The 18,945-nt window shown below is 45.6% G+C and overlaps 1 long non-coding RNA gene across 1 annotated transcript in view; it reads left to right on the top strand.

The window, feature by feature from the left end:
* Positions 1-18,945, top strand: part of LOC132655820 (uncharacterized) — a 198,444-nt gene that overhangs the window by 48,408 nt on the left and 131,091 nt on the right. Inside the window, exon 3 of the long non-coding RNA XR_009593695.1 lies at positions 12,366-12,691. This is a non-coding gene — a long non-coding RNA (uncharacterized LOC132655820). The remainder of the gene's footprint in view (positions 1-12,365; positions 12,692-18,945) is intronic.

Here is an 18,945-nt window from a genome sequence, read left to right as displayed (position 1 = left end):
CTGGTGTCCAAACTAGCCTCAGAATGTGCTGTTATTTGGACAGGGAGATCTTTCTAACATAATTACTTCAGGTGAGCTCTTATTGTCAGTGGTGAGAAAATGTAGGCGGTTATAAGACAGGAACACAGCTCTAACTAGCCCAGGAGGTCCCCTAGCTTTTTTGTTTGTTTGTTTTATTTTTAAGAAATCTTGACTCAGGCCAAACTTAGGTTTATGGTTTCAACAATGAAAAGAATTTCAGGACCAACTTAATGTGTACCAGTATTACTGATGTTATCAACGAGATTTTAGTATAAGCTTAAACATTAGAGTTAAGAGAAAAAGAGGGGACGGCCTTGGTGGTACACACCTCTAATCCCAGTACTTGTAGGTCCAGGTGGATCTCTGAGTTCAAGGCCAGCCTGGCCTATAGATCTAGTTCCAGGACAGCCAGAGCTATACAGAGAAACCCTGTCTCAAACAACAACAATAAACAAACAAACAAAAAAACTAAACAAAAAATTGAGAGGGAGGGAGGGAGGGAAGGAGGGAGAGAGAGAGAGAAAGAGAGAGAGAGAGAGAGAGAATGAGTGAGTGAAAGGTGCTAAGACAAAAGTAAGACAAGCCCAAGAGAGGGTGCATGCTTATCAAGGGAAAACAGAGGATATAGTAAGGCATAACTTAACCCTTCTCTCTTCTTTGATAAGAGAAGAGGCTCCAGAGATGCCTTGGTTACAATCATAATCTGATAAGGAAAAACCAGGAGCCACCAGGGTTGCACAAGGAGCTCTGTCCTGGAATTCTTAGTAAGATTCCTAGAAAATTGCAAGTTAGTAGCTGAGAAGGGAGAAAAGCCTCAAGAGGCTGTAAATTGTGCTGAAGATTGAAGGACTTCTTGGCAGATTGTCACAGCGCCAAGATTTTCTTTGCCTTTCTAGCCTCCCTCAGTATAGGGTTGTGGAAAACTCTGCAGCTTGGGATTGCTGTTGGGCCAAAGTCAAGGGGGGTAGAGGGAGGCAGTGTTAGGGATATAGGGAGAGAGCGAGGTGATAAGGGAAGGTAGGTAGAGATGGGCGAGATGGCGCCACAAGCCAGTGAGTGACCAGACCAGGCCTGAGGGCTCAGTGCAGGAAGACTGTTGCATAGAGCCTCCAGGAGAAAACAGCCCACTCTTCCTGGGGTGTAGGCTTCTTAACCAACAGAATTGAGGGAGTTATGTTTCTGGTGGTGGAAGGTGCCCATCATAGAATGGTTTGTCAGGAAACTCTGACAATACTCCTCTCAGAATAGGACTTTGCCGGTTTTCAGGAAATAGAACAAGAAAATGGCTATATCCGTCTCCCTTTTACATATGTTCTTTACACAAATACTGCTAATGACTGTGAAGTTCACAGTGGGACAGATCATTTTGTTCCATACCCTCTGCTGGAGTTCTGAGAGCAATTGGAATGTCTAGACAAGCTTCTTCTTCTATTAATGGAACCATCTGCCACTTACTCTCTGAGGGGTCTTGGGTAGATGGTGAAGCACAGTGCTCTAGACCAAGGAGCCTTGCCTGTGAAGTGCAAGGTGGTTTGGGTCATAGCACTGACCAAATGCTATGATGCCAATATATATGGTCATGCCACCTAGCTGAAAATCTAAGCTGTACTGGGTAGTTTTTCTTTTGTCAACATGACACAAGCTAGACGTGTCTGGGAAGAGGGACACTTAATTGGGGAAATCTGATGCCTATAGGCCATCAGAATGGTCTATAGGCAAGTCTGTGGGGGCATGTTCCTAATCAATGATTGATGTGAGAGGGCCACTACGGGCAGTGCCATCCTTACGCAGATGGCCCTAGAAGGTGTAAGAAAGCAAGCTGAGCAAGCCAGTAACCAACATTCTTCTGTGGCTTCTGCCTCGGTTCCTGCTTCAAGTTGTCTCTACCTTGAGTTTCTGCCCCGACTTCCCTCAGTGTTGCACTGTGATTGGGGGGTGTAGGGTGAAATAAATCCTCTCTTTCCTGGGTTGGTGTTGGTCACTGTTTTATCACACCAAGCAAGAACCTTAGTCCTTTTTATTTTTTAAATATTTTTTTTTAATTAGGTATATGTGTGCTTGTCTGGATATATCCCACATTCATACAAATACCCAGGGAGCTCAGGAGGGCATTGACTTAAGTTCCCTGCACTGCAACAATAGCCTTGCTTTTCAGGGTAGGAAATCTGGCTTGTGAGAGATTATTTCAGTTCTGAGGCTGTTTCTAAATGTAAACACATACTCTCTCTTCTTCACCTCATTCTTGTTGCCTCATCAGTTTGGGGTGTTTATATGCATGCCAGGGAGCTGACTGGGTGGGTATCTGTTTGCAGGTCTTTTTTTTTTTTTTTTTTTTTTTGTGACTGGGCCTCATGTAACCCAGGTTACCTTGGAGTGTAGTCAAGGATTGCCCTGACTTCCTGAACTGCCTGCCTCTACCTCTCTTGCATTGGGATTACTGGGGTGTAACAGTATACTCGGTTTGTTCTGTGCCAAGAATGGTACCTTTGGTTTTGTACATTGTACGCCAAAGTCCTACAAGTCTTGCTGGGGGCTAAACTGTTAGACTCTTGGTGCCTAGAACCCCATGCTTACTTCAGATAGAGCCTGTTAGGCATATGTGGCAGCTTTTCACCATGTGTAAGGAATCTGATGAAGAGAGTTAATTGGTACACACATTTTGGAGCTTAACATTTTACAAGTACTTATTTAGTTTGTGTCTGTGTGTGTACATATCACAGTGCATACATGGAAGTGAGAGGCTAGATTAAGGGAGTCAGTTCTTTCCTTTTACCATGTGGGTTCTAGAAATGAAAATCAGGTCATTAGACTGAATGGCAAGCACCTTTAAATGCTGAGTCATCTTGCTGTTCCTCTTTGGTGTGATTTTTTTTTTTTTTTTGTTCTCACACCCAAAGAAGAGCATCTGTACATTTTTCGCTCCAGGTGTTTAGAAAAATAAAATCACTCCTAGTATCTGCAGCTTTTTTTTTTTTTTCCTGGTTGTATTAGAAGTATATGCCCTTAGCCGTATACTAAGTGTGTGGCACTTAGTATACTAAGAGTTGGCACACGCCTTTAATCCCAGAACTCAGGAAGGCAGAGGCAGGCAAATCTCTGTGAGTTTCAAGGCCACCCTGGCCTACAAAGTGAGTCTAGGACAGCCAAGGCTACACAGAGAAACCCTGTCTCAAAAAACCCCAAACAAAGTAATAAGAAAAAATAAATAAATATATGCCTTTTACAAGCAGCTTCAAACACTATAGAAGTGTGAAAGATACCATCCCTGTCTGTTGTCAGAGAATTGGAAGGAGTGAGAGAACTTTGCATAGGAATCCTAGCCCCATGTCTCTGAGTTCATCTGGGTTGTAGAGGGGACATTTCTGCCACCAGAGGAGATAGCAGCGCTACAAGGAGGCATTTAGTGAAGTTGTCTCACTTGTGGTCTCAGTGGGGCTCAGTCTCTGTCCTCATTCCTTCCTGTCCCCTGCTGCAGATTGTCTGGGAATACAGAGACAGGAGAGCAGAGGGACTGGGGAGTGACCTGGTGCTTTCCCACTGGCTCCTGCCCTTCCCCTCCCTCCTACTTGCTAGTGTTGGCCAGTGCAGCTGTCCTGCCTGGGTTAGGTGAGGACACAAAGCAGCAGGCATTCAGCCTGTGGTGCCTGTGGTATCCCAGGACGTAGGCCGGCCCCTAGCTTCTGGTACATTCTCCTCATAGCTTCTGAGAAATCCTGGGCAGCCTCAGCCCCGGCATGCTCCTCTACCCAGACACACAGCAATTTCCAGGTCTCACACTCAGTTTACCTTGAGCCTACTTACCTGTTGATCAGGCCTTGTGCTAGTACTGTCCCTTGAAGTCACTTGGGGAATAACATTTCTTCATCCTTAACCTACTTGGAAGGTGAGCAGCCAGGACACTCAGAAAACATCTTTTCTAAAGGTACATCTTGCCTGCTGAGAAACCATCATGACTAGTATTAGTTTTGCTGATGGACCACTTGCAGATGGTGATAATAAGGGTTAATGTTCTCTGTGAGGAGGGGACCTGCTGTGCACACTGCATGGATTGTTTCACTTCCGTCTTCCAACAGCCCTGTGATACTTCATCCCTTCTCCCCCTTATCTGCAGGCAGTACTGCCCCAAGACCCTCATTGGATGCCTCAAACCATAGCTGGTCCCAAGCTCATAGACACTGTTTTTCCCCTGCAGACATATTTGGATAAATTTTAATTTGTAAGTGAACTATAACAAGAGACTAACAACAGTAACCTATAATAGATTAGTCATAATCATAAAAGTTCTTTAAGTTGGTAAGTTGCTTGCTTCTGGAAAGTTTTATTTCATTTTTAGATTATGGCTGGCCATGGGTAACTTAGACCATGGAAAGTGAAGCTGTAGATGAGTGGGGATGACTACAAGGGTAAATGTTAGTTCCTGAGGAAGGAGGTCGGACTCAGAAATGCTGAACAACCTCTCTGGTGTGCCCAGTGAGTAAGGATGTGGGCAGCAGCTTGTTCTTGACAGTGCAGATCCTGGGCTATGGGAGAGAGGTATATCCGTGGAGTCTCTTCCCAGTGGGAAGTAATAGCTGCCAATATCATCACTAAAAAATAACATCCATTACTCTGGTCCAGCACATGGTAGGTCTGCACAATTATCTACTTCTTCCATTAGACATCTGTGATATTTTTCCCCTTATTGTTCAGACTGGATCTAGGACCTTGTACATGTGAGGCAGGCCCTCTACAATTGACTTATATCTCTTGCCTAAAAAAAAAAAAATCATAGTACATTTATTTATTTCTTTTATGTGTGTGAAATGCATGTACATGTACCATATGCATACCTGATGCCTTTGGAAGTCAGACAAAGACATCAGATTTCCTGGAACTGCCACCATGAACGATTGAGCCACTGTAGGTTCTGGGAGCCAAACCTAGATCCTGAAAAAGCAACAAGTTCTTATAACCACTAAACCATTTCTTTAAGTCATTTGTTTTTTTCAATACGATCTTTTTTAGACCCCATCTGATGGTATGGCTGTGTTGTGGTCCTAGCTGCTCACAGCATCATGATGGAGAGAAGTCTGGGGGTGAACAAAACAATGTGGGGCTCAGGATGAGGAGAAAATACTTTTGTGCCCTCTTGTTTGTAAAACATTCTACTTCTGTTGCCTTCAATTTATTTGTTTTCAGAGCTTGCACTTGCTTATTTGCATGTGTGAAGATTTGCATGTGGGCACAAAGGTCATAGAACATGTGAGGAAACCAGAACACAACTTCCAGGATCCGGTTCTTATCCCAGGGTTTGAACTCGGGTTATCGTGCTTCACAGGAAGTAGCTTGACTTATGACCCCTGTTGTCAGATTTCATTTATTTTTTATAGTTCACTTACTAATAAAATACGAGTATTATTTATAGTATTTACATAGCATCAAAATGGCAACTGTTTTTTTTTTATTTTTTTACATAGCATGTTCTAAGACATTGTACTGATAACTACAGACACAGTTTTTTCACTGACTGCAGCTTAAAATTCATTTTATAAGTGCATTTGTTTGCTAGGAATGCTGTAACAGATTACCAGAAACTTATCTCACCAATCCTCCCACCCGAACACACACACACACACACACACACACACACACACACACACACACACACACACGTAGTCTCAGGTAGCCCAGGTTAGCCCTGAGCTCACTATAGCTCACCATGGAATTGAGAAGGACAGTTAACTTCTGATCTCCCTGCTCCTGTCTCCAAAACGGCAGGATGTCAGATATACACATACCACTTTGACCTATTTTATGCAGGACGGTGGATTGGCTGCAAGGTATTTTTGCATGCTAGACAAGCACTCTTACAATGGAGCTAATCTCATCCAAGCCCCTCAACATTAAAAAACAAACAAACAAAAATTTAAAAATTTCCAGACAGTGTGTATAATCGCTCAGGCTACCCTTCAAGTGTGTGCCAGCTTGTCTGGTCTCATGATGTTTCCTGCACACAGATAGCATCAGATGATTTGGAGCTGAGGCTGTGTTGTGGTCCTAGCTGCTCACAGCTTCATGGTGGAGAAAGGTCTGGGGGTGTGCAAAGCAATGTGGGGCTCAGGATGAAGAGAAAATGCATCTCAGTCCTCTTGTTTTTAGAGCGTCCTACTTCTACATACTGAGGTCCATGCTAAGCCAATGGACCAGATTATGTCAGGCTTTGGGGGTACTGGGGAGGGATAGTGATAGACTAGCTTTGAGGGCAGTCACAAGGGATTAGGAAAAGATTGGGAGTGGCTACATGTGGATGAAAAGGGCTTTGTTGAGTGAGAAGTCACTATGGGGATGAACAGGTCCATAAGAACATTATTATGTGAGATGTGCTGTGTAGTGGTAGCTAGAATGGAATGTCTAAGGGCTTGGAGCCTTCATTCCAGTCCATCTTATCACTCCTGTGACTCATTCTGCTTTTATGACCTGTAGTGGAGGTATGGGGCTGGTTCCTGTCTGGTGGAGGGGTTAAGAAGTTTCACAGTGTTGGGGCTGTTGGTGTGCAAGTCTCCATGAAGCTCTATGGACATGAGCTTTGGGAATAATGATCACTGTGGCCTCAATGTTAAGTAGTTTAGTCAGATGAGGCAACTGGATGTGTCCGGTCATATAAAGGAAAGTCCTCCTCCTCCTTGCTACATACCAACTCTTCCCTTTCTTGACATTCCTGTGGTCTCATTCCAGCTTGCAGGAAGCTGGTTACTTTCTCCATTAACTTCCTATGGCCCAGAGGCTGCCCCTCTGAAACCTTCTCATCCTCAAGGAGAGGGGCATAGCTGGACTTTCAGCTGCGTTAGTGGGTTCTCTTTCCTACCTCCCTACACTACCTTCATCCCTCCCAACCCCTCAGCACTAGGTAGGAGAAAAAGAGGTTTGAGGGGAAAGGGGTCACTGATAGCATTGAAGTACTTCCTCTATTAGAGGGCATCGGGTTTCTTGGGGCAAATTTGATTTTTGTAGTCGGGATAGCTCCAAGCAGAATCCAAATGTAAACCATCATCAGCTGGTAAAATCATGCCCCTGCTAGAGCACAAGATAAATCATAGTAAGCTGCTGTGGACAATCTGGAGTAGCTCCATATCTCACACCTGGGATTAAAACAAAATCATATTCACATAGCATTTCTGTGTTTTTAACAAAATTAAAATTCTCATTACAAGGTCCTGAGGAACAGTTTCTTATAATTAGTATTCTTAGTGGCTTAGAGAGAAGTGAGCATTGAGCTTTGTCTCAGCTTCTTCACCAGCATCTCCACTGGTGGTAGGAGGCGGTTAACTAGCCTGGATCTGTTCTCCTAGGGTAAGACTTGGAGCATACCCAGGAGCTGCAGGGGCTGCTTGTCCACTCTGTTCTGAGCAGTCCTGTAAATAAGGGAACCAAACCCTTTTTGTGAGTCAGTTTTATAATCTGTATGACCAAATATCTGAGGAAAAACAAAAACAGCTTAAAGGAAGAAGGATTTTGTATTAGTCAGGGTTCTCTAGAGAAACAGAATTTATGAAATGAATATGTGTATATATGTATGCATATATATATATGGATATACTTACAATGTATAGCAAATCAAATACATGCATATATATGACTTATTAGAATGACTTACAGGCTGTGGTCCAACTAGTCTAACCGTGGCTGTGTACCGATGGAAGGTCCAAGAATCCACTAGTTGTTCAGACTGGAAGTCTTAGCTGGTCTTATACACCACAATCCTGAATGGGTAGATTGTAATGCCAGTGAAGGAGTAGACTTGCTAGCAAGAGCAAGCAAGCAAAGACAGAACAAACTTGCTTCTTCCAGGTCCTTTATATAGGCTGCCAGCAGAAGGTATGGTCCAGACCAAAGGTGAGTCTTCTCAGTGCTAAAGATCTGGATTAAAGGGGTATCTTCTCACCTCAAAGATCTGGATCAGAGGTGGGTCTTCCCAGTTCAAAGGGTTTAAGAATACACCATTCAGGTTGTTTGGAGTGGCGAGCACACACCTCTAATTCTGGCCCTTGGGAGGCAGAGATATTTGGATCTCTGAGTTTGATTAGCCTGGTCTATATAGTAAGTTCCAGGATATCCAGTGAGATATAGTGAGACCCTGTCTCAAAACAAACAAATAAATGAACTAGAGAGAGGAAAAAGGAAAAAAATATTCCTCTTAGGTGTGCCCAGTCATTTGAATTTTAGCTAATTTCAGATATAATCAACTTGACAACCAGGAGTAGTGATCACAGATTCATTCAATCTCATTGTTACAGAGGGCTCAGCAGCAGGCAAAAAGCAGATGCTTGCTAGAGGCCGCCTTTCCCATTTCTTCCACACAGACCTAAGCCTGTGGGATGGAAATGCCCACATTCAAAGGAGATCCGACCCCCTTGGTTAGTTCTTTCTGCAAGCACTCTCACCAGCACTCTGAGGTGAGCTCTGCTGCTCCCCCAGGTGCCTCTCGATGGGTCAAGCTGAAAAGCAAGGTGAACCTTAGCGAACTCCTCTCATCTCCCAAGCCTCATTCATGGTTGTGTTCTCAGCTTGTGAACACACTCTGTGCTTAGCACTCTCTCTGTCCATTCTGTAGATCTCAACAGACGAACCCAGAGGAGACTTTCTGCTTTTAATTGAAAAAAATATTTTTTGTTTCTTTCTCTCTCTCTTCCTCCCTCCCTCCCTCCTTCCCTCCCTCCTTCCCTCCCTCCCTCCCTCCCTCCCTCCCTCCCTCCCTCCCTCCCTCCCTTCCTTCCTTCCTTCCTTCCTTCCTTCTTTCTGTTTAAGGATTTGTTATTTTATCCTATGGGTATGAACGTTCTGCCTGCATGCTTGTATGTGCACCACATGTGTGCCTGGTGGTGGTGGTGGAGTTCAGAAGAGGGGTGTCACATCCCCTAGAACTGTGCTGTGAGACACCATGTAGGTGCTGAGAACTGAACCCAGTTCTGAATCTTGACAGGAATAGTATCTCCCCAGTGCCTCAAAGAGATACTTTCAAAGGATGTACCAAAGGCCACAAGGCCATGACCCCACGTAGGGACAAACACTCTGGCTTATTGTGTACCTAGCTCACTTCATAGTCCATTCCATGGTGTGAGGATGAGCCAGTGCTGGAAAGCTTGGGGGTGCTGGAGCAGCTGATCCCTGTTAATTCAGCACCTTGGGGAAGAAAGGAAAGGAAGCAAAAATGGGGTCTGTTTGCAGTGGGATAGTTACAGCTTTGACTGTTGCTTCTGTGCTTCAGTGAGGGAAGAAACAGATGGCTTCTCTGCCATGTTTATCAAATTGTAGTTTTCCAAGTGAGAGAAAGGGGTGGATGTGGGGAGGAGGCTGGGCCAGCCATACCTCCCAGAACTGTTTTCCGCCCCTGCAGTCAGTGATGTGGTCCTTAGGCTGCGTTATTCAGGGATTAGAATTAGACGTCAATTCCCATGGTTGATACTGATATTCTTAGCATGTTGGACAGTTCTAGAAGACAGAAGAGTACGAAACTCAGGTAATGTGTGCGTACGTACACGTAGTGTCAAGATGACCTTGAGGAAGAGAGGGGAGAACCCTCAGCCGTACTCACGAGGACACATGGGTGTCAGGGGTACTTCTGTGCTTCATTCTTTGGTTACTATACCTTGCACTGGCCCTGCAGCTTGCAAAGCATTTCTGTGTTCAAGGGAGTTGATATGCAAAGGTCCTTTCCCCTGTTGCTGATGAGTAGAAAACTGGAACAGACTGTGGGTCTTAACAGTGGCTGCTCAGAGGGGTCAGCTGGTACAAATATGTAGGAGGGAGGGTCACAAAGGAAGTGACACATTTGAGCCTGACAGTCTGGGAGACAGAGAGGAAAAAACGCAGCCAAGAGAAAGGACCCGAGGCTGTATTTTCTTGTGGGGCAGTTTCTGTGTCACCAAGCCAGACCATACTTCCTGACGAAGCCTCCCCCTGGATGCCTTCCAGGCATGGCCAGCTGACAGCAACAGGCTGTGAGAAGATGATGCGTTGAGGCAGGGAGCCCCGGAAGCTGCCCATTCCCAAGCCAGAGGGCCTGTTTTCCATTTCTTTGATGGCTCCACAGCACACTTTCCCAGGAAAGTCTTAAAAAGTGTAATCCCTCTTTTGCAGAGTAAAGCACATCCTCAAAAGTAGACACAATGAGAAGTTCAGTATGGCTTAGGCAGCACCTGGATGGATGGAGCATCACCCCTTTTAGAATACCCTCTCCCAGTCATTCGACCTAACTTTTGTTTTGACTTATTTTTCTTTTGTGATTTTAATCAGATATTGTTAATTATTTGTGTGTGCATCTGTATGTGTCTGAGGACACCTTTGTAGAATCAGCTCCTTCCTTCTACTCTTATGGGGAATCTATAGATTAAATGCAGATCACCAGGCTTGTGCCCCTTGTTTTGGCTTCTAAGAGCATAAGAGCACCACAGAGAAGTTTAGCTTTCTGTGTCCTTATGCACTCTCCTACCGTCTTACTTGATCCTCCACTCACCCCTGCCACAGTAATCTTTGAGATATGTGCTGTCTGTATGGCTGAAACTCAGTTCATGCTCATTGTTCTTTAGATTCTGTGTGTGCTTTTAAAGTCCAGCCTATAACTGATGTGCCTTTCTGGAGTTTCTTAGCGATGCTGGGAGAATCTCAGGCTTGAGTCTTGTTGTCCCTATGCACATAATTTCATGCAGTTATGCCAAAGACTGGAGAGCCTAGATTCATAGGATATGTGTCTACTTCACATGGGTAAATTGTGTATGGCATTGTCCCTGTGTATTACTTTTAAGGGATTGTCTTCAGATAATCTACTGTCTGTCTACTCCATTAACTGGTCCCTGTGTTCTGTTTCATTCATTTTAGCTTTATTGGCAAGTAAGATAGCAGGTACAATGAAAATGCTCTCTATGAGAAAAGCATTTGGTTTCGAGGACACCTGAAGCCCCCATGTGGCAAGCGCTCCCACGATGTTTTCTGGGCAGATGAGAGTATGGTGTGGTGCCCTTTCTCCTTAGCATCCATGCTGTCATTGTCCTTTGTCAGGAACTACCACTTGGCTACTGTAATGCTCAACCAGCCATAGGAGAATTCTTTCTCAGGTGACAGAACTTTAATGGACTCAACCACAGCAAAGTAAACTTGGCTTCAGGGCTTCAGATTTGCCCATGGGACTCAGTGAATGTTTAACCATGTGTTCCCCATCTTCTCCGCTTCTGCTGAGGCTGTGCTGTAAACCAGAGTTCCCCCTTTCCTCTTGATGTCTTACCCTCTGAAAGACTGAATGGACTCCAGACCTGACGGTCAGCCACTGGGCTCCTCCTAGTTGCTGCCCTGGGCCTCAAGTTTCTTAGCTCTGCAACCAAATCAGAACAATATATAAATCATAGCCTTTTCTGTGTGTGAAGATGAAATGAGATTGCATATGTGGGAAATGCCTGGATATTTAGTCACAGCCATCTTGGGTAAGTATTTCTCATAGGGTAGCTCAGGACACTGTATAGAGCCTCAGATTGGGAAGACAGACTGACTGCCTAGCTTCTAGCTGCTCTCTTACTAGTGTGAACCACATTCATTGTCTGTGCCCCCAAATATGACCTGGGAACTTTGTTAAAGAATCCCAGGTGGTTGAGCCATTGTGTGGGATATGGTAGGCCAGGGCTTTTAGCAGGATCAATGACAGATACTCCATGAAGGGCCATTAGTGCTCTCAAGTGACTGGGGAAGTTCAGGCTCCAAAGTCTGATTTCTAGGATAATGTGAGTGCACTGGATAGAGGACACCAAGACACAGTAGCTGGACCAGTCTAGAAAGGCCCAGGAATTGCTCAATGAATAAGAGAACACGCCCCAGGCCCTGTCCTGGAGAAGCAGCTCATAGAGCAGGCAGGACCTGGAGCCAGGCCAGGCTTATGTGGTTGCCTTTAAAAAGAAACAAAACAAAGACTGACTTCCGACCAGCTGACCCTAAGCTTCTAAGCCTAGTCACTCCCTGCTGGGACCTTTCAGACCTGCTGGGGAACCTGGCTGGGTGCCAGGTCTGGCCTTCTGTCAGCCTAGGCAAGCTTCTAACGCTAACTCTCCTCTCCTCAATACCATGGGCTCAGTCCTCCTGGAGCTAAAATGTCCCTGCCTGGATGGTAGCAACCCACTTAGTGGCACTAACAAAAGTATCTTCTCTCTCTGTAACCTTTTCCTCAGGCCTTTTACTCAGCTGTGCTTGGATGCTAGTGTCACCGAGAGTATTTTGTTGCACATTCCTCTGTGAGCAGTTCAGGGTCAGGTATCAGGAAAGAGGGATAATAGCTACTGTAGCCTGTGATTGTGCCAACACGATTTTCTTCTCCCTTGTCTCAGGCCTGACCTTCTTAACATGGCTATGGTAAGAAGATGTCCTCCAACAGGCTGTGCTTGCAGACTACATGGAGCCTCTCTTGGGGATTTTTCTGAACCCTGTGGATTTACAGTAAGACCCAGTTTCCTGGGGAGTGATGCTGGTGGATGAAGATTCTGGAATAACACACCTGCCTTGCCTTGGGATGCTACAAGTGGCCCAATGGATTCTTCCAGCCTAGATGCCCACTGGGGACAAGGACCATAGCTGAGAGGACTGCATCTCTACCCTTGACTCAATGGGAATGTCTGTTTTCATCTCTTAGGCAACTTGGAGCTCCCTCTAACATGTAAGTCTCTAAGATCCACCTCCTTTTGATGAAGCATTTCTGGCAAGTTCCTGTGCTTTAGACCAACTGTCCTGGCTAGTGGTTAAAGGTGCTCTGTTGATGTGGCTGTTATGAGAAGATCTGTTGTCTTCTCTGTTCGTCTATGTATCTGGTGTGACACTGGGAGCCTGTGGGAGATGGACAAAAAGTGAAAGTTGTTATTAATTAAAAAAAAAAATTCTCCCTGGAGCTACTCTTGCCCATGTTGATGGGTACTGACTAAAGGTTCTTATTTCTGTCTAGTCTGTGAACACCTTGAAGGCCAGGGTTTGAGGAGAATGTCTGTGTGGCATGTGCTCTCTCACTGTGCAAAGAGGATCAATGAAGATGTGATGGTTAATGCATTAAGACACTAGCAGTTCCACTGGGAAGATAGATGCAATACAATCATTTCTTGGCTCCATGCCTAGAGCTGAGAACACTGTGGGACCAGATGGTTGGTACCATAAAGGTGTGTGTCAGTAGGTGGCTGTTCTGGACTTAAGTCTCTACCAAACAATGTGACTTAGAGCCAGTGACAGTCAGGCTCCCTTCCTTTCTCTCATCAGCAAGACTGATATTAGTATTTTCTTCTGTCACCAAGTTAGTGTTGAGGCTCACAACAGGCACCATCTGCAGAGCATGTGCTTGATGCTTGACACAGAGTCAGGGCAGTGCCAGTGCAAGGAAGCTTCTTCGGAGGGTAAGTGTCGGTTGGCCCTGAGAAGTTTCTGAGCAGAGCAGGCAAGCAGTGCTAGACTTTGTACCAGACACTGCGAGCTGGCCCACGTGCAGCTATGCGGGTCATAGTTCCTGCAGTCCGCTGGAAGGCTGAGCATCAGGCCTATAATAGACAAGGGAAACAAGCCTCCTGCCAGCTGGTGGGAGGCAGTAGCGGCCTGACAACCAGCGCTCCTGTGGCTCTGCAGTGACTGGCAGGAAGCTTGACCCCTCAGGAGTTGCCAGGTTGGTAGAACCCAGAGACGTTTACTGTAGTGCCAGGCCACCTGAAGGAGAGTGGTAGCCCCTGCTCCCCACTAGAAGGTAGCACAGTGCTCATGTCATCATTCAGCTGCCAAAGTGGCACTTGAGATAGGATCTGCTTGGGATGAGCTTCTCTAGGTCTAGGGTGCCACTGATAAACTCCTGGGCAGGCCTTCTTGAACTGTTCGTGTAAACAGAGTCCTCTGGTTATGGTATGTTGTTATTCACAGCCCCTAGATGTGCAACTGACTTCGTGCTGGAGGAGTCTGAGAACCTCACTGTCTTGCTTAAAGGCTGGACACATACTGCAGAGTTGGTGTGACGCGATGGTGACCCACTGTGGTTTTCTTGCAGCCCCACTGACAATCGATAAGAGCATGGTCCTTTGTAACAACTGTGTAATTTAATCCAGCTGTCCCTTGGGTGGGTAGTGTGTCTTCACTCTGTAGTTGAAAGCCATGAGGTTTGTGGCTTTCATAGGTATATGCTTAGGAGAAGGCCAGCTGGAAGCTAGAAGCCTGGCTGTCTGCTGTTTTATGCAGAACCAGTAAGGTCAGCTGAAGGAGGAAGTCTTCTAGGCCTGGAGGTGTATGTCATGGGACTTCCTCCTGTAGTTGCTCTTACACTCTTAAAACCTACAGTCCTCTTTCCTATGAGGGAAAAGAAAAGACTTTAGGGCATCAGGGGTGGACTGGGGCTGGAGCTGGATCAGACTGGGAGACAGTACTCAATTGTTGCTCATGGTCTAGGGCAGAGGTTCTCAACTTGTGGGCGGGACCTCCACAGGGGTTGAATATCAGATATCCTGCATATCAGATATTTATATTACGATTTGTAACAGAGGCAAAATTATAGTTATAGAGTAGCAATAAAATATTTTTATTGCTTGGATTACCACAACATGACGAATTGTGTTAAAGCGTTGTGGCATTAAGAAGGTTGAGAACCACAGGTCTTGGGGGGGGGGATCTGTGTCTTTGGTAAGTGGGCACTTGCTGGATGGTATGTACAGAGCTATACTTATGGATCTGCCTGATCTGGGGTGGTGGGTTGGATCGTTTCAGGGAGGGGCTGTTAAGGCTCTTAGTCTCTCTGTGTCTTCATACCGTCTCCCCCATTCTTCCTCTGGGACAGTTGTACCTCACTTATCACATGGCCCACAGTTCCCTCTCTCTTCTTTTATTGGTTACTCCCTAGAATAACCCTTTCATGGTGGTTCCCTTTATCTCCTGTTCTCTCAAGAGGGTGAAGGTGGGCTCAGGCTCCAAAAACCACAGAATCATAGTTGTGAGAAATAATTTGGTGACTGGATGGGTATTGATATAACAAATGTCATCATTTATTTGGCCACTGTAGGATGCATGGCAAACACTGAGCCCACATACGTGTCTCGACAGAGCCATGGGGTAGACATTGTTAAGATCTGAGTTCCTGTTAGAAGAATGAATACAGAAAGGCAAAGTAGGTCTCTCCAGGGAACACATGGATGCCTCACTCCACAGCCATGGATCGCAATGTCAGGAGCTGAAAGATATGACTTCTGCTCCCTTCCTGTTCCCTCTAGTGACTGTAACTTGGGACAGATCACCTTTCTTTTGGCCGGCTTGCTCGTTAGTAGGGAACTATGTGATTTTTCTTCTAAGCTGAGGAGCTTGGGAAGGAAAGGGTCACCCATGACACATATTGGGGGATGACAAGTACAAGCCACACAGACACCTGGATAGAACTTGTAGGACCTGCAGCCTCCAGCCTCCAGCCTCAGGCCCAGAGACCACAGGTATCCCTAGGTGATTGGCACGGTTGGTACTCATGCTTTAGATGCTGGCAGTACTACTGCTCAAGTGCTGGTTGTCCTGGCACTGGTGGCACTGGTTGTGGTGGTATTGGTGACTCCAAGGCCCCTGGCAGCTCTGCCTTTTCTCTCTTCTTGTGGTTGCAAGAGCAGGCAGGATTTCTGTTTATGGTTCACCTCAATCGTTCCTCAGCTGCCTGGCAGGACATGTGTCCCACTGATTGCTGTTTTCAATACTGGTTTTCCTTATGGGTGTCTGTGCTGATGGAAACACATGCTCTTGTCCATGGAGGGCTGCTCCTCAAGATCCTCCAGCCTCCATTCCTGGAGATAAACAAGCACCCTGGACCTGTGCCCACATAAGGGTGCTGCAAGCCCTAGGGAGTCTGCAAAGATTTGGCATGAAAAAAACCTGAGCCTCTTTCATCTCTAGGGCTTGCATTGCTCTGTACTGGGCTGTCTATGAGCTAGACCAATCCCCCTGAACTGGCCTAATTTTGTGGGGTGGGTGTGGCCCTCTGCCTCACATTTGCAGGCATTAAGGTTCAGAGAGATCTAGATAGTCACAAGGTCATCCCGGTTCTCCGTGGATGTCCCAGAAGCTGTGCTTACGCTAAGACTTGTCATCAGCCTGACCCTCACTGCTGCTTGGAGAGTATGTCTCTGACTGGGTTGATATGGACTGGATTGAAGATGATTTTGGTTGTAGACAGGCAAGGTTGTTTTAGAGAAGAATGACTTTTGTATTTATTTTAAGAAATTCGTAAAGAACTGCTGCTGGAACATGAGGACTGTGGTGTCTCAGACATCACTGCTGAGAGTATAGAAATCTAATTTAATAAAAGATGATCACCATTTCCGAAATACGAGTAGGCTTCTTAGCCTTGAAGGGTCCTCAACTTGGAGTACCCGTCCTTGTTTGCAGGTGTGGTACTGTGGCTTTGGGGGGCTCATGACATCACGGGAACAAAATCTCAGAGATTGTTGTGTAGTTTGGGTAGCTGTGGGTCCTGCCTCACATCTGGTAAGGCTGTGGGCCGCTGTGCTTCTCTCTGAAGCGGGAAGATTCCTTGCAAGACGGCAGCTTACTATATGGGTGTTTTGCCTGCATGTATGTCCATGCAGCATGTTCATGTATGTGTACACGGCATGTGCAGGCATGTCTGTGCAGCACGTGGATTCAGCGCCTGCAGTCTAGATACCCTGAAATTGGAGTTATGGGCAGGTGTTAGCTGCCATGCGAGCACCGGGAATTGAACCAGGGTCCTCTGGAAGAATGAACAGTACTCCTAACCATTTGGCCATTTTTTCAGCCCCCCCCCCCCAGCAGCTTATTATCATGTGAGACACTGATTGTAGGTACTGTGCGGGCCCTGTCCACTTTCTCATGCACACTGAACACCCGGAGCACTCCAGTCAGCCCTTCTATTGCTCCAGGCTGAATCACAGCCTAATAAATATTCCTACTGCACATCAACTGATGACTTCATCTCCCTCATTCATTTCTTCTCAGTGATTAGAGGCTGTTATCTCCCCCACAACTTTAGAGTGAGAATTAAAGTACACATTTGAGCACTTGAGTCAGAAAGGTTCTTTTTTTTTTTTGGCATATAACATGTACTCAGGGAATATTAGTTATTTTTAAGTAAAATGTTGAAGTAGAATTGGAAGATCAAAACACACAGACACAGAGAAATAAGAAAATGTTGAAGATGTGTCATGACTCACAGAAATTTAATGTTCAATCTAGCCCTGGGTTTCTTAGTTATCACAGCATGCTGAGTGGGATATATTTGTGTCTAAATTAAGGTTTGGCAAACCTTTCCTTCTCCGGGCTAGAAAGTAAATATTTTCAGCTTTGGGAGTCCTGAAGTTCCCTACTGCTCATCTACACTACTTCTGCTTCTGGGAAGCTGCCAGTGGCAGTATGTAAATGAGTGGGTGTAGCTGTGTGCCAATAAAACTTTATTTTACAAGAACTGGCCAAGGGCCCATAAGCTGTCATTTGTCCTTGTTTTAAATGAGGAAACCTATTTGTTTGTCTTTGAAAGAAACTTCTCCTGTATCATAAACACCGGAGGGGAGTTTGTTGTGAGATATAATATTTGTATGAGGCCGTGACAACAGCAGATGGGCAGCGTTTTCATTGGTTTTCACAGGAAACATAAAAGTAGGCCTTCACACACTTAGTTCATGTCTACTGTGTCTTCAGCTATGATACTGTCAGATAGTGCATGTACTTTGGCTAAGAATTGTGACTGGCAGAGGAGAGAGCCTGATGACAATTCAGCAAGGTCATGTTAGAGCATTCGTTTTTAGGTATACCGTTGAGACCCTGGATTACAGTCAGAGCGCAATGCTCATTTGAAAGGTTACCTTTCGAGGAAAATGAAGCAACACTGGAAGCTTTTTGTTTCATAGCTGGTTGATCTCCCTCTGCTCTCTGACCTCTACTTTGTCCATCTCCGTAGAAATCCTATCACCTGTGAGTTGCGCCACAGCTGGTTGACTAGTGTCCATTGTTTAGTTTCTCCTCTAGGAAGCTCCAGGAGGCTAGGGAACTTTTCCAGCCTCAGTCTGTAGGTGCGAGGATCAAACAGTCCTCTCCTCTTTTGAGTGTTCATCCTGTGGAATTCCAGAGCTAACAAAGGGGACAGATTTCAGGGGTCATCTGTGTAACCTCCCACTGTTTCCCCAAGCCCTGTATATCCCTAAGTGAGTTTGGAGGCAGGCAAAGCTTATAGTCACTGCACCAAGGATCTTGTCAATGGTAGAGTGGGGCTAGGCTGTGGCCACTGGAAACCTGGGTCAGAATGGGTTAGTATGGACCTCTTCTCCCTATGCTTGGCTCACTGGAGCGAGGCAAGGCTCTGGACTATTTAGCAACACCAGATGACTTAAATGAATAAACAGCCAGCAACAAGCTCCCAGCTTTCTTTTCATCCCCTGGTCAACAGAAACTCTTTGTTACATGTTTAGGGTACATGAAGAGAATTATAATAGTAAAAAGAATTCTCTGGATGGACAAATGCTCTGAAGATCAGTTGGAGTATTAGAAAACCTGAGACCAGCTGATGTTGATGGCTCATGCCTTTAATCCTAGCACTTGGGTGGCAGAGGCAAGTGGATCCCTGTGACTTCAAAGCTAGCCTGGTCTATAGAACAAGTTCTAGGACAGCCAAGGCAGTTACACAGAGAAACCCTGTCTTGAAAAACAAGCAAACAAAAAGACGACCTGGGTCAACTAAGTGAAACAGCTTTCTGGCTGTGTGACCTCTGATAGCTCAGTTGGCCTCTCTGGGCCTTTCTTTCCTCTGTCCGGAAGCTGGCTATTGTAAAATTAGATGCACTGAAGTGGGAAACCTGGCCATGTGTAACTTTCTTCTTCAAGCCCGATGCCTAGCAAACCCCTCATCCAACTTCACTTTGCTAGGTAGATCATTTTTGTGACTATTGGGTT

This window comes from Meriones unguiculatus, chromosome 8 (genome assembly GCF_030254825.1).
Source record: "Meriones unguiculatus strain TT.TT164.6M chromosome 8, Bangor_MerUng_6.1, whole genome shotgun sequence".
NCBI classification, from domain to species: Eukaryota; Metazoa; Chordata; class Mammalia; order Rodentia; family Muridae; genus Meriones; species Meriones unguiculatus.
The sequence above is the reverse complement of the archived record's forward strand: the minus strand, read 5'-3'. Positions and strand labels throughout refer to the sequence as shown.